Source organism: Macrotis lagotis, chromosome 4 (genome assembly GCF_037893015.1).
Source record: "Macrotis lagotis isolate mMagLag1 chromosome 4, bilby.v1.9.chrom.fasta, whole genome shotgun sequence".
NCBI lineage: Eukaryota > Metazoa > Chordata > Mammalia > Peramelemorphia > Peramelidae > Macrotis > Macrotis lagotis.
The window spans coordinates 41082755-41098371 of NC_133661.1; positions in this window are offsets into that span (position 1 = coordinate 41082755).

The following is a 15617-nucleotide window of genomic DNA, read 5'->3' on the forward strand; positions in this document are numbered from 1 at the left end:
ATAGACTCAACATTACCTTCTCATTCTTTCTGGGTCCTTTGTTAAAATTTTGTATCAGACTAAAAAAAAGTTTTGACTGTTCTAATGTTACCTTTCCATCATCATTTCTAAGATGACAGTCTATTTATTTCTCTTTGCTACTTAGTAGATAGGTGGTTGCTTCATGAGAGTTTAGGAAGACACTGCAAAACAATCCCTTTGGCTGCATCCTTGGGGGAGGATCTCCTTGGCCAGTTGGAGAATCTAAGATATGATAGGGATCTCAAAGAGATTTCTAGGATGTAATAGCTCTGTTACTACTACCTGCACTCTCTTAATCTTTCTGTGCCTGGAATTCCTTTATCTATTAAATACAAGAATAGAATCAATTCCAAATCCACAAATCCATTCTTTTCTAGATCAGTGTTACTCTGAAGATTTTTTAGCCTCTGTGTCATATTGTTGATTCATATTAAGCTTGCTGAGTTGTCTAACCATACACCTTTCATTCTGTCCTCTTGATGGTTATTGGTTTGAATCTATTGAGCAGAACTTAATATTTCTTCCCACTCACAGATATGTGCTGGAGCCAGCTTGAACTGGCTCAGGAAAGTCAGTTGTTAAATCTTTCAATGCGAGTATTTTATACCTCAGAAACTGGCAAAAATGATAAATCACGATTTGATTTGTTGTTTTGTTGATTGTCTAGACTTAAGAAGGTGATGGAAGAAATGTTAATGATGCAGATTAAATTTAAAAGTAGGTCTTGTTTACATTTTTCTTTAGAAAGCTGATTGTTAAATATTTACCAGCATAACCTTTATAATCTTGCTTATTCAGTTTCCTCTCATTCAATTTAGTTCATACTTCCAGTCTGTTGAATTCTCTTGACACTGCTATATAATATATTAGCTATCCTTTCTAGTTTTGTATCAGGTACAAATGTAGCAGATATGCCTTCCATGGCCTCATTCAAGCCATAGATAAGAAGGCTGAACAACACAGATGAAGACAGATTTGTTAGAGATCTCTTCTTGCTCTCCCCCCACCCCCATCTGACATCCATCTATTCATGGTCATGGGATAAAACCAGGAGTAGAATGTGGGTTTGAGAGTTATAACTCATTTTATTTTATTTTTTTGCATTCTGAATTTATTTGTTTATTTATTCTTATTTTTGTGCAAATGATTTCTTTTATACGTTACTAAAATATTCTTGTTTAAGAGTAAACATGAAATTAAAATTGATAATAATAATAATAATAATAATAATAATAACAATAATAACAATAATGGCAGCCAGGTGGCACAGTGGATGGAGCACTGGCCCTGGAGCCAGGAGCACCGGAGCCCAAATCCCACCCCAGACACCCAACAATCACCCAGCGATGCAGCCCTGGGCAAGCCACCCCAACCCCATTGTCCTGCAAAAACAACAACAAAAAAATAAAATAAAATAAAATAAAATAAAATAAAATAATAATAATAATAATAATAATAATAATAATGGCCAGGTGGTGTAGCAGACAGAGTACCGGCCCTGGAGCCAGGAGCACCCAGGTTCAAATCCGGCCTCAGACACCCAACAATCACTCAGCTGTGTGACCCCAGGCAAGCCACCCAACCCCATTTGCCCTGAACCCCCCCATAACAATAATAAAAATTGTGTTTCAGTCTGTGTTCCAACACCTCCAGCTCTGTCACAGGTGGATCACATTCTTTAGGATAAGTCCATCACAAAAGCTACTTCCATATTTTTCTACCATTGCCATTTGCTGATCTCAACTCCCTCCATTTGTACTTCCCCACTACCATATACTACATTGTCTCTCTCCTTTCACTCTGCTCCCTCTTCTTAAATGTGCTGTAGGGTAGCTGAGTGATGCAGTGGACTGATCACTGGCCCTGGAGCCAAGAGTCCCCAGCCCATATACCACCCCTTAGGCCCAGCATCTACCCGGCCCTGTGGTCCCGGACAGGCTGTCCAATCCCAGCCCCTTGCAAGAAGTAAAAAAGAAAATGTGTTATATCTGACCACTCTCCCTCCATGGTCCACCCTCTCCTCCATCATTCACATTCCCCCCATTTCCCCTGTCCCCCTTCTCTCCTTCTTACTCTAGATGTCTATACCCCCATTGAGTATATATGCTGTTTCCTCTCCTAGTCATCTCTGATGAGAGGGAAGGTTCTCTCATTCCCCCTTGCCTTCCCCCCTTCCATATCATTGCAGTAGCTCATTATAATGAAAAAAAATCTTATATGAAGTATCTTAGCCTATTCTACCTCTCCTTTCTCTTACTCCCTTTCCATTTTCCTTTTAGCCATTGACTCCATTTTTAAACTATATTATATCTTCAAATTCAGCTCTCTCCTGTGCTTCATCTATAAAAGCTCCTTCTACCTGCTCTATTAAATGAGAAGGTTCATTTGAGTATTAACAGTATCATTTCAATATGCAGGAATATATGTAGTTCATCATCTGTAAGTCCCTCATATTTTCCCCTTCTCCTCCACTCTCTATGCTTCACCTGAGTCCTGTATTTGAAGATCAAACTTCTGTTCAGCTCTGGCTATTTCAACAGGAACATTTGAAATTCCCTGGTTCATTGAAAGTCCATCTTTTTACCTGGAAGAGGAAGTTCAGTTTTGCTGGGTAGTTGATTCTTGGTTGCATTCTGAGCTCTTTTGCCTTCTGGAATATTATATTCCAAGCCCTATGAGCCTTTAATGTAGCTTCTGCTAAGTCCTATATGATTCTGACTGCAGCTCCATGATATTTGAATTGTGTCCTTCTGGCTGCTTGTAATATTTTCTCTTTGACTTGGGAGTACTGTAACTTGGCTATAATATTCCTGGGGTTTTTTTTTTTGGATCTCTTTCTGGGGGAGATTGGTGAATTTTCTCAACTTCTACTTTTGCCCTCTGCTTCTAGGATATCTAGGCAATTTTCCTGTAGTAATTCTTTGAAAATGATGTCAAGACTCTTTTCCTGATCATGACTTTCAGGCATCCCAATAATTTTAAAATTATTTTCCAGATCAGTTGTCTTTTCAGTTTTTGCAAGGCAATGAGGTTAAGTGGCTTGCCCAAGGCCACACAGCTAGGTAGTTAAGTGTCTGAGGCCGGATTTGAACTCAGGTCCTCCTGACTCCAGGGCTGGTGCTCTAGCCACTGAGCCACTTAGCTGCCCCAATCAGTTGTTTTTTCAATGAGATGTTTCACATTTTCTTCTAATTTTTCATTCTTTTGGTTTTGAAGTATTATGTCTTGATTTCTCATAAAGTTAGCAGCTTCCCTCAGTTCCATTCTACATCTGAAAGATTTTGTTTTCCTCAGAGAGCTTTCTTATTTCTTTTTCCATCTGGCCAATTCTGTTGTTTTTTTTTTTTTTTTTTAGGTTTTTGCAAGGCAAATGGGGTTAAGTGGCTTGCTGAAGGCCACACAGCTAGGTAATTATTAAGTGTCTGAGGCCAGATTTGAACTCAGGTACTACTGACTCCAGGGCCAGTGGCCTATCCACTGTACCACCTAGCCACCCCTCCAATTCTTCTTTTTAAAGCATTCTTCTCCTCAATAACTTTTTAAACTGTTTTATCCATCTGACCTAAGCTGGTTTTTAACATGTTATTTTCTTCAGCATTTTTTTGGATCTCCTTGAATAAGCTGCTGACTTCTTTTTCATGTTTTTCCTACATCTCTCTCATTTCTTTTCCCAATTTTTCTTCTCTCTCCCTCACATGATTTTCAAAATATTTTTTGAGCTCTGTCATAGTCTAAGCCCAATTTCCATTTTTCTTGGAGTCTTCAGATGCAGGAGGTTGTACTTCCTCATCTTCAGATTGAGTATTTTGATCCTTCTTGGGATCATAGACAATGTATTTCTCAATGGTGTTTCTCTTTTTTCTCTGTTTATTCATTTCCCCAGCCTGTTCCTGGTTTGAGGGTGCTTCCTGAGTTTTTAAATATTATTGGGACACCCCCCCCCCGCCACAAGCATCTCCTGGTGTGAAGCTCTGTCTTCCCTCCTGGTCTATGATTGACCACAAATGCATCCTTCTGCCATGGGGCTGAGGTGGGGGGTCCCTGCTGTTCTTTGGGGGGCCTAGGTTGTGATAAAGATCTGAATGTGGTCAGAGGCCCAGAGTCCTATTCCAGGTACAGAGGACAGACCTCAGAAGTCTTTCTCCACTTCCCTACCTAGGCTGAGTAGTTAAAGCTCCATTGCTTGGGGGCTCCTGCTTACCAGCTCTGCCTGCTTCTGGTTCCTGGATCTGGGCTGCTCCCTGCTTGCTGAGTGTCCTGAGGGCTGGGCTTCAAGTGCTTGCTCTGGCAGAGGTCCCCCGCTGATCTTCCAAGTTGTGTCCAGTGCTCCCTGGGGTGTAGGTTAGGAAACTGCCCCTGCTGCCATGAGCCAGGGCTCTCAGGTGCCCTGGGGTTGCCTCCGGGAGGCTGAAGTTCCTTCACTCTGGCGGCTGCCCCTCTAATCCCATGGAGCAGAGCCTTTCCACTATTTTCCAGGTTATCCTGGGATGGAGAATTGCCTCACCGGATCCCTCTGTGGGTTCCGTCTCTCAAAAATTTAGAGTCCTTATTTTACATAAGTTTTGAAATATTAGAAAGAGAGAGCACCTAAGAGAGGATCTTCTGTCACCATCTTGGCTCTGCTCCTCCATAACTCATTTTAAAGAAACAAGATATACATGTGTGAATAGTAGTAGTAGTAGTAGTAGTAGTAGTAGTAGTGGTGGTGGTAGTAGTAGTAGTAGCAGCAGTAGTAGTAATAGTAGCAGCAGTGGCAATATCAATAGTAGATTTAGCAGTATTAGTAAGAGGAGGGGAGTAGGAGTAATAGTAGTAATAGAAGTAGGAGGAGGAGGGGAAGGAGGAGGAGGAGAGGCAGCAGTAGTAGTAGCAGTTGTAGCAGTAGTAGTAGTAGTAGTAGTAGTAGTAGTAGTAGTAGTAGTAATCATTTAACCCCATTGCCTTGCAAAAAAAAACACAACAAAAAAAAGAATTTAGTCAAACTAGTCATGTGAGAAAAATCTAAGTTGCCCAGACTACTATGTGTCCCTTGATTCCTTCCTCTTATCCCCACCCCCATATCCAATTTTTCCCCAAGGTTCTTTTATTCTTCCTTCATAATAACTCTCCTATATGTCCATTCTTTTCTCTGACACTGCTATTATTTTGGTAAAGGCCTGCATAATCTCATGCCTGAACTATTGCAATATCCTTCAGGTTGGTCTTCAGTCTTAAAACCCTCCCACTCCAATCCTTTCCCTATTTCTATGAAATTAGTTTTCCTAAAATGTAGGTCTATCAATGTTACTCTGTTCCCCCTCCCCCGACCTGGCTCTGCCACCTCTTCCATAAAGTCCTGGGACTCCCTTTTACCTCTTAGATCCCATACAAAATTCTTTGACTTTTTTTAGGTGTTTTTTTTTTTGGCAAGGCAAATGGGGTTAAGTGGCTTGCCCAAGACCACACAGCTAGGTAATTATTAAGTGTCTGAGACCGCATTTGAACCCAGGTACTCCTGACTCCAGGGCGGGTGCTTTGTCCACTGTGCCCCCTAGCCACCCCATTTTTTTTTTTAGGTAATTCTTTGACTTTTAAAGAGCTTTGTAACTTGATCCCATCCTACCTGTTCAGTCTACTTATAGGGTACTCCTCCACTCCAACCTAATATTCTAACTAGTCCTTACACAAGAGGCTACATTTCCTGACTTGGTGCTTTTTCATTGACTGCCCCCCCCACCCCCCCCGCCCATGCCTATAGTTCTCTCATGCCTCAACTATACTTCCAGGATTTTCTTATGTCCCAGCTCAAATTTCAATCTATAAGAAGTCTTTCTTGGAGAGTCATGATGGTGTACTAGAGGCAGCAATCTAGCTAAACTCTATTAACATTTTCTATCAAACAATTTTAAAATAACATCTGAAATCAAATTTTGGTGTGGCAGAGCCCCCAAAAACAGGGGATCTGAAGGAGAAGTTTGGGGTAGAAGACTGTTTAAAGTCAAATATACTGTCGTAGCCACAGCAGCCACAACTGTAGCAGTTTTGGAAGTTTTTATTCAGATTTGCTAAGGGGATCAGTGATCAGTCAACTGGTCAGAAATATATTATAGTGAGCTCTTTGCTGGCACTGGGTCTACCTGGTGTTGATTAGCAACTCTATTGCCAGTTCCAGTGTGGAAAGGAACCTTAGTGGATGGTCACAAGGGATTTGAAACCCTGGTCACAGTTCCAAAGCAAAAAGGAATATGAATACTTGCAGCTGCAAGGGAGTAGGGCCCCTTCCTGGGTAAAGACAAGAGCACAGACCAGGAGATCAATGACCATACCCCTTCTTAGATCATACCACTTGGAAGAAAATAAGCAAGACACCCTGTGGAAACAGCAGCACACTTGAGAAAGTGTCCCCCTAATCCCAGGGGAGCAAAGTCCAAACATTGACATAATGTTCAAAGTTAAGCTACAGGGGTGGCTAGGTGGCACAGTGGATAGAGCACCAGCCCTGGAGTCAGGATTGCCTGAGTTCAAATCTGACCTCATACACTTAATGATTACCTAGCTGTGTGGCCTTGGGCAAGCCACTTAACCCCATTGCCTTGCAAAAACCTAAAAAAAAAAATTACTGAAGCATATAATTCCTTAAAAATTAGAACTGGGCAAATGGAAACTAATGATTATTTGAGACATCAAGAAATAAGGCAAAAAGATTGAAAATGGGGGTGGCTAGGTGGTGCAGTGGATAAAGCAGCAGCCCTGGAGTCAGGAGTACCTGGGTTCAAATCTGGTCTCAGACATTTAATAATGACCTAGCTGTGTGGCCTTGGGCAAGCCACTTAACCCCATTTGCCTTGCAAAAAGCAAAAAAAAAAAAAGATTGAAAATATAAACTGTCTTGTGAGAAGAAAATCACCTGGAAAATAGATTGAGGAGAGATAATATAAGAATTATGGACCTATCAGAACGCCATAATTAAGAAAAAGACATCATATTTCAAGAAATTATTAAGGAAAACTGCCTTGATACCTTAGATCCAGAGGGTAAAATAGGGACAATCCTGAGAGACATGTTATGAAAAATGCCATCCATATTCAGAGAAAACCTAAGGAGTCTAAATGCAGAGCAAAGCATACTATGTTCACCTTGTAAAACTTTTTTGTTGTTTCTATTTTTCTTTCTCATGGTCCCCCCCCCCCCCCCCTTAGCTTTATCTTACTGAAAAGGGTAATAGAAGGGGAAGAGTATAGGCGATGATAAAAGAGGGAGTGGATTAAGGGAGGCAGTGGTTAGAAGTAAAATAGACTTCTGAGGAGGGATAGGATAAAAAGAGGAAGAAGAATAAACAAAAGAAAATGGGGTGGAGTGAAATACACACTTAATGATCATAACTATGAATGTGAATGGGATGAGTTCACTCATAAAAAGGAAGCAAATAGAATGGATTAGAAACCAGAATCCAAGAATATGTTGTTTACAAGAGAGACACTTGAAACAGAGAGAATTAAAATAAAGGGCTGAAGCAGGATTTAATATACTTCAGCTGAAATAAAAGTAGGGCAAGAATAGAAATCATGATTTCAGATAAAACGAAAGCAAAAATAGATCCCATTAAAAGAGATAATCAGGGAAAATACATTTTGCTAAAAAAATACCATAGACAATGAAGTAATATAAAAAATTTTATGGCAAATTTCTCTGATAAAGACCTCATTTAGCAAATAGGTAGAAAATTCAGTCATATTTATAAAAACTATAGCCAATTATGTATAGTAACAGCAATGTGGTAATGATGATCTAACAATTAAAGACTAGGCTACTCTTATCAATACAATGACACATTTCAATATAATTCCAAAGATCTTGTGATGAAAGAATGTCATCCACCTCCAGAGACAGAACTGATGAACTCTGAGTGCATATTGAAACATCATTTTCTCCTTTTGTTTTTGCAATATGGCAAATAAGTAAATATGTTTGGCTAGGTTTTACTTGAATAATTGTTATCACATTGCTTGAGTGGGGAAGGGATGGGAAGGAAGGAGGGAATTTGGAACTCAAAATATAAAAAGAAAAGAATGTAAAAAAATAATTAAAAAAAGGAAATTTAAGAAGTTTTTCCCAATCCCCCTTAATGTTAGCACCTTCCCTCTGAGATTGTCTCCAGTTTATTCTGTATAGATCTTGCTGATACACAGTTGCTTGTATATTGGCTCCCTTTCCTTGACAGCAAAGATTTTCTTTTGCCTTTCTTTCTGCCTTCACCACTTATCATCTGGCTTAGCAAACAGTAGTTGCTTCATAAATGTCATATATATATATATATATATATATATATATATCCAAATATATAGTACAAATATTGCAGATAATAATGAATTAGACCCAGAATTGACTAAAGGAGCTGACCTGATTACCTTTGAAAATTGTGCATTGTTTCTACTGATACTTTCTCTCAGAAACAAAGATCTACTTTTTCAACAAAACCATCCCTTGGTGGTAGAGGCAATATGGCCTAGTAGGCAGAGTAGTAATAGAACTGGGTTTAGAGTCCAAAAGGCCTATTTTCAAATCCTGCTTCTGACACATATTAGTTTTATGATTCTGAGCAAGGTATTCAAACTGTATTTACTATGGGAAACTTCCTAGGAGAGATCTACTAAGTCATTAGATGGGTGACAATTTGCTTTGGTGGAAGGAATTCTGTTCTTACACCAGGAGTTACCTATAACAGTACTTCTTATATTTTTGAGGTGATATCAGATATCTACAAGTCATGGAATCCAGGGTCTCCAAAACATCCAAGAAGTTCACTGAAAGGTCAATGGAGAAGAACATGGTGGGTGTGAATAGGTTGTAATATCTATTGGCCAAGAATTGCATAAGAGTGGTGTAAAGAGTGTCATCAGACAGATATATGATGGGAAAGAAGACAGGTTGGCCTTGTGATAATAGTGAAGTTTAGCCAAAGGACAGCCCATATGATGCATTGGTCATTCATTTAATGTCATGAGAACTAGAAGAGGATTTCTAGAATGTTGGGTGAAAGCAAGATTGTTGGGAAGAAGAGACTAAGAGTCACCCAGAATTAAAGAACATGAATGTGTTGACAAGGGTACAGATCTATCACAGTATTCTAATAGTTTTTTTAAAATTTTATTTATTAGGTACAAATCCTCATTGAAAATACATTGTGAGATTACAACAAGTTATCACAAGGATAATACATTTTGACCAAGTAGGATTCATCCCAGCAATGCAGGGTTGGTTCCATATTGGGAAAACTGTTAGCATAATCAATTATATCAACAACAAACCTATCAGAAATTATATGATCACATCAATAGATGCTGAAAAAGCTTTGACAAAATACAGCATCCATTCCTACTAAAAACACTAGAGAGTGTAGGAATAAATGGACTGTTTCTTAGAATAATAAGTAGTATCTATCTGAAACCCTCAACAAGCATTATATTCAATGGGGACAGGCTAGAGGCATTCCCCATAAGATCAGGGGTGAAACAAGGATGCCCATTATCACCACTATTATTCAATATTGTATTAGAAATGTTAGCTTCAGCAATTAGAGAAGAAAAAGAAATTTAAGGAAGTAGAATTGGGAAGGAAGAAACAAAACTATCACTCTTTTCAGATGACATGATGGTATACATAGAGAATCCCAAGAAATCATCCAAAAAACTACTGGAAACAATTAGCAATTTTCGCAAAGTTGCAGGATATAAAATAAACCCTCATAAATCCTCAACTTTTCTATATATGTCTCGCAAGATACAGCAGGAAGAGCTAGAAAGAGAAATCCCATTCAAAGTAACCTCAGACAATATAAAATACCTTGGAGTCTATCTGCCAAGACAGACTCAGAAACTTTTTGAAAACAATTACAAAACACTTCTCATACAAATTAAATCAGATTTAAAAAACTGGGAAAACATCAACTGCTCATGGATAGGTAGAGCTAATATAATAAAAACGACAATTCTACCAAAACGAAACCACCTGTTTAGTGCCCTACCAATCAAAATTCCAAAAAATTACTTTAATGAGTTAGAAAAAGTGGTAAGTAAATTCATGTGGAGAAATAAAAAGTCAAGAATTTCCAGGGATTCAAAGAAAAAAGTGCAAAAGAAAGGGGCTTAGCTCTACCTGATCTAAAATTATAAAACATCAGTCATAAAAACTGTCTGGTATTGGCTAAGAAATAGAGTGGTGGACCAGTGGAATAGACTAGGAGCAATAGCAGGAAATGATTATAGTAATCTGCTGTTTGATAAACCCAAAGAATCCAGTTATTGGGATAAAAACTCTCTCTTTGATAAAAACTGCTGGGAAAATTGGAAGTTAGTATGGAAGAAACTTAGAGTAGACCAACACCTCACATCCTATACTAAGATAAGATCCAAATGCATACAGGATTTAGACATAAAAAACAATACTATAAGCAAATTAGAAAATCAAGGACTACTTTGCCTGTCAGATCTATGGAAAGGGGAGCAGTTTATGACAAAGGAAGAGACGGAGAACATCACTAAAAACAAACTAGATGATTTTGATTACATTAAATTAAAAAGCTTTTGCACAGACAAAACCACTGTAACCAAGATCAAAAGAAATGTAGTAAACTGGGAAACAATCTTTACAACTAATGTTTCTGACAAAGGACTCATTTCTAAATACAGAGAACTGAGTCATACTTTAAAAAAAGCCATTCCCCAATTGACAAATGGTCAAAGAATATGCAAAGGCAATTTACAGACGAGGAGATCAAAGCAATCCATAATCATATCAAAAATTGCTCTAAATCATTACTTATTAAAGAAATGCAAATTAAAGCAGCTCTGAGGTACCACCTCACACCTCTCAGACTGGCCAATATGACCAGAAATGATCATTGTTGGAAGGGTTGTGGGAAATCTGGGACACTATTACATTTTTGTTGGAGCTGTGAACTCATCCAACCTTTCTGGAGAGAAATTTGGAACTATGCCCAAAGGGCAACAAAAATGTGCATACCCTTTGATCCAAGGGGCAGCCAGTTGGTGCCATCCATCAATGCTACTACTGGGTCTATACCCCGAAGAGATCATGAAAAAGGGTAAAAACATTTGTACAAAAATACTCATAGCAGCCCTGTTTATGGTGGCAAAGAATTGGAAATTAAGTAAATGTCCTTCAATTGGGGAATGGCTTAGCAAACTGTGGTATATGCATATGATGGAACACTATTGTTCTATTAGAAACCAGGAGGGAGGAGAATTCAGGGAAGCCTGGAAGGATTTGCATGAACTGATGCTGAGTGAGATGAGCAGAACCAGAAAAACACTGTACACCTTAACAGCAACATGGGAGTGATGATCAATCTTGATGGACTTGCTCATTCCAACAGTACAACAATCAGGGATGATTTGGGGCTCTCTGTAATGGAGAATACCATCTGTATCCAGAGAAAGAACTGTGGAGTTTGAACAAAGACCAAGGACTATTCCCTTTAATTTAGAAAAAAAAACCTGATATCTTATTGTCTGATCTTACTATCTCTTATACTTTATGTTTCTTCCTTAAGGATGTGATTTCTCTCTCATCACACTCAATTTGGATCAGTGTATACCATGGAAACAATGTAAAGACTGACAAATTGCCTTCTGTGGGGGGTGGGGGAGGGAAGTAAGATTAGGGGAAAAATTGTAAAACTCAAAATAAATTAAAAGAAGATACAAAAAAAGAAAATATGTTGTGACTTACTTATAAGTCCACCATCCCCTCTCGCCATTATCATTTGTGTCATCTGTGTCTAAACTTATAGTTTAGAAATTGTGGTATTACATTTGCAACTTTGCAGCCTCACTTAGAAAATATTTTTTTAAAATGGAATTTTGTGTTATAGGGAACAGCTTGGGCACATTCAAAATTTAGTGGCCCAACTTCCCAGTTACTTATCAGTCTGGGACAGTTAGGTGACCCAGTGTATAGAGCACTGGGCTTGGAATCAGGAAGACACATCTTCCTGAGTTCAAATCTGGTTCTAAACATTTACAACCTGGAAAGTCATTCCATTTGCCTCAGCTCTTCATCTGTAAAATGAACTGGAGAAAGAAATGGCAAACCACTCCAGTATCTTTGCCAGAAGAATTGGACATGATGAACAACATCCAATTTTCTCTCTTTCTGTTAACTACTGTGCTTAACTCATTGTTTGTCTACAGCGTTTGTTCAAAATAGATATACATTGGTATATTATTTCATTGGACTGACTTTCCAACTGTAGATTATTTTCTAACTGGAAGACAGATATTTGTTATCCATTTAGTTTTTCCCATATGGATTACAGTTAGAGCAATCTTTTCCTGAATAATTATGGGTCTCATTCAGAAGCTGCTGTAGTTTTTTTTGGGGGGGGGCTTACTGCAATTGATGCTGTATTGTCTGAATAAAGAACATCTAAAGTATCTCACACTCTATAAGAATCTCTCTTCAGTTTGGACTCTGAGCAGGCTCTTCTTACATGATGGTAGTGAACCCCTTTGCTGAGCATCTATCTCCCTATTTTGACTCTCTTTTGAGATTTAAAAATCAGAAGGTCATTGAAATGGTTGCTATCTCTGTGGTCACATTTGCTGAGGAATCTTTTATGAGAGATCAGAGTCTTGTAAAATTGTATTTTGCAATATAGACTAAAGCACTTTGTAATCAACAGTCAACAACAATGGTGGGGTCCTGTATTTTCAATCCCTTTCAATCAATATTATGACTATAAATACATAATCTGCTGTAGGAGATGGTTTGCAAAAAACCTTCCTGTTCTCTTATTATATGTTAATCAATGTGTAAAATAAAGTCTCACTCTAGTGGGCACTCAATAAATGTTTGTGGAATTTAATAAGTGCTCATCCCTTTAAGGATGGGTTCTAGAGTTTTGTCAATAGTAAAAGTCAGCATGCTGAAAGGACTGTAAAAGTGTGCTTTGATCCAGCAATACCACTACTAGGTCTGTATCTCAAGGAGATCATGAAAAAAGGAAAAGGATCCATACGCACACAAATATTTATAGTACTTTTTTTTGTGGTGGCAAAGAGTTGGAAATCCAGAGGATGCCCTTCAGTTGGGGAATGGTTGGACAAGTTGTGGTATATGACTGTAATGGCATACTCTTGTGCTATAAGAAATCATGAGTGGACAGATTTAAAAAAAACTTGGAAAAATTTATATGAACTGATTCTGAGTGAAGTGAGCAGAACCAGGAGAGTATTACACATATTAACAGCAATATTGTGTGATAATCAACTCTGACAGACTTAGGAATAGAGTGATCAAAGACAGTTTCAAAAGACTTGTGATACAAATGCCATCCACATCCAGGGAAATAACTACAGAGTCTGAATGAAGATCAGGCGCACTATTTTCAATTTTTTTCATTTTGTTTTTTTTCTAGTTCTTTCCCCTTTTGTTCTGACATGACTAATATGAAAATATGTTTAATGTGATTGTATACGTGTAACCTTTATCAGATTGCTTATTCTCTTGGGGAGAGGGAAGAAGAAAAATTGGGAATTCAAAATTTTACAACAATGAATGTTGAAAACTATCTTTACATGTAAATGGAAAATACTATTCATTGAAAATAATTAAACAATGAACAAAAAACAAAATTCAAGCTCACTGGGCTATCATTTTATTTTTATTTTTGAAATCTTTTTTTTTTCTTTTTAGGTTTTTGCAAGGCAATGGGGTTAAATGGCTTGCCCAAGGCCACACAGCTAGGTAATTATCAAGTGTCTGAGACCGGATTTGAACCCAAGTACTCTTGACGGCAGGACAGATGCTTTATCCACTGTGCCACCTAGCCGCCCCTGGGCCATCATTTTAAACCTTATTTTCTTTCTCCCTCTCTCTCTTAAATCTGAAAATTAATAGCTCTTTAGCATATTTTATATTTATTAATATTTTTTCAAAGATCACTAACAACAGCTCAGTCAGCATACTTGCTAGTTTTCTCCTCCAATAGTCTAGGATGTAGTTCATCTGGCACTGTCGACTTGAATGCTTTGAGTTTGAACTCAGTGTAATTTGATGTGCTTTTATCATGTCCTAACTTATTTTGAGTTTTCACTTTCTCTTAACCATGTTTGTTTGATCCTTCCCAATGCAAATACCATTTTTCTTTTCTTTTTTTTAATTAAAGATTTTATTTATTTTGAGTTTTACAATTTTTCCCCCAATCTTACTTCCTTCCCCCCACCCCCCACAGAAAGCAATTTGTCAGTCTTTACATTGTTTCCGTGTTGTATTTTGATCCAAATTGAGTGTGATGAGAGAGAAATCATATCCTTAAGGAGGAAACATAAAGTATAAGAGATAGCAAGATCAGACAATAAGATATCAGGTTTTTTTTTTTTTTTCTAAATTAAAGGGAATAGTCCCTAAACTTTGTTCAAACCCCACGGTTCTTTATCTGGATACAGATGGAAAGCACCATTTTTCTTAAAAGAGAAAATGGCAGCAAGAGTAGTCCATCGTTCTTACCATCACCAACTGATGGTGTTTGCTGTACATTTCTGAAGAGGACTATTACCTCAAGGAGGTGATGACACAACATGCAAGTGAATTGAATTTAAATGAGGGAGAGCTGTGCAAACTCACCAGCCTCACTTTCTCTTGAGGAAGCATCTGGATCCACCTATCATTCAACTTTTCCCCTTCTTCAATCTTCCTTCTTGCCACTAAAAGGTTTTGGGGGCAAGTTGTCGATGGCATTCAACTCTAGGTTCATCTCTTTCTGGATTTTCAAGATTTTGTTATTCTTCTTATAGAGTCCTAGGATTTCTTTGCATTTATCCTCCATCACCTGCCTTTATTTTCACTAAAACTACATGTCCTTTTAACTTAGTTGTCTTTGTGAGTTTCCTGTACATCCACATAATCTCTTTAAATCTCTTTAAATAGTTCCCCGTAGTCCTTCTCATAGGCATAATTTTTGCTTATAGTTTTAGAAGACCTTTCTTATAAGATTTCTACCCTGCTTAAGCTGATTTCCCTTAAAAATATTAGGCCATTAGATCCTAACATTTCTCTAAATCCTTTGAAATCTGCTATCCTAAATCTAGGAAAAACAACAATGATAAGTTTTGTTAAAAACTCCGCACATGGTGTTCCTATCATTTATACTTCCTTGCTAGTCAGAGTCTTGTCCAGAAGAGAAATTTCTTCTATTCATTTCTCCACTTTTTACAGGACAAAATGAAAAGTCAGACCAATTATAGTTGCTATTAGTTGCTTTCTTTTTGTCAGAGAAAGAGCTCAGACAGAAGTCTGAAATTCTCCATCATTATATCACATACCTCCTATCAGATTTAGGATCTGAACTCTTCATTTATTTTCTCCTTCTGTTTGTGTGGTCCATAGTGCACCCCTACCACATCATTTCTCTTGTTCCTTTTTTACTCTCCACTATGTTGTCCACTTCAGGTTTCTGGATTCCCTCATATGAACGTGCCTCTTTAATATACAAAGACACTTCATCACTTTTTTTTAGGTTTGTTTTTTTTGCAAGGCAAATGGGGTTAAGTGGCTTGCCCAAGGCCACACAGCTAGGTCATTATTAAGTGTCTGAG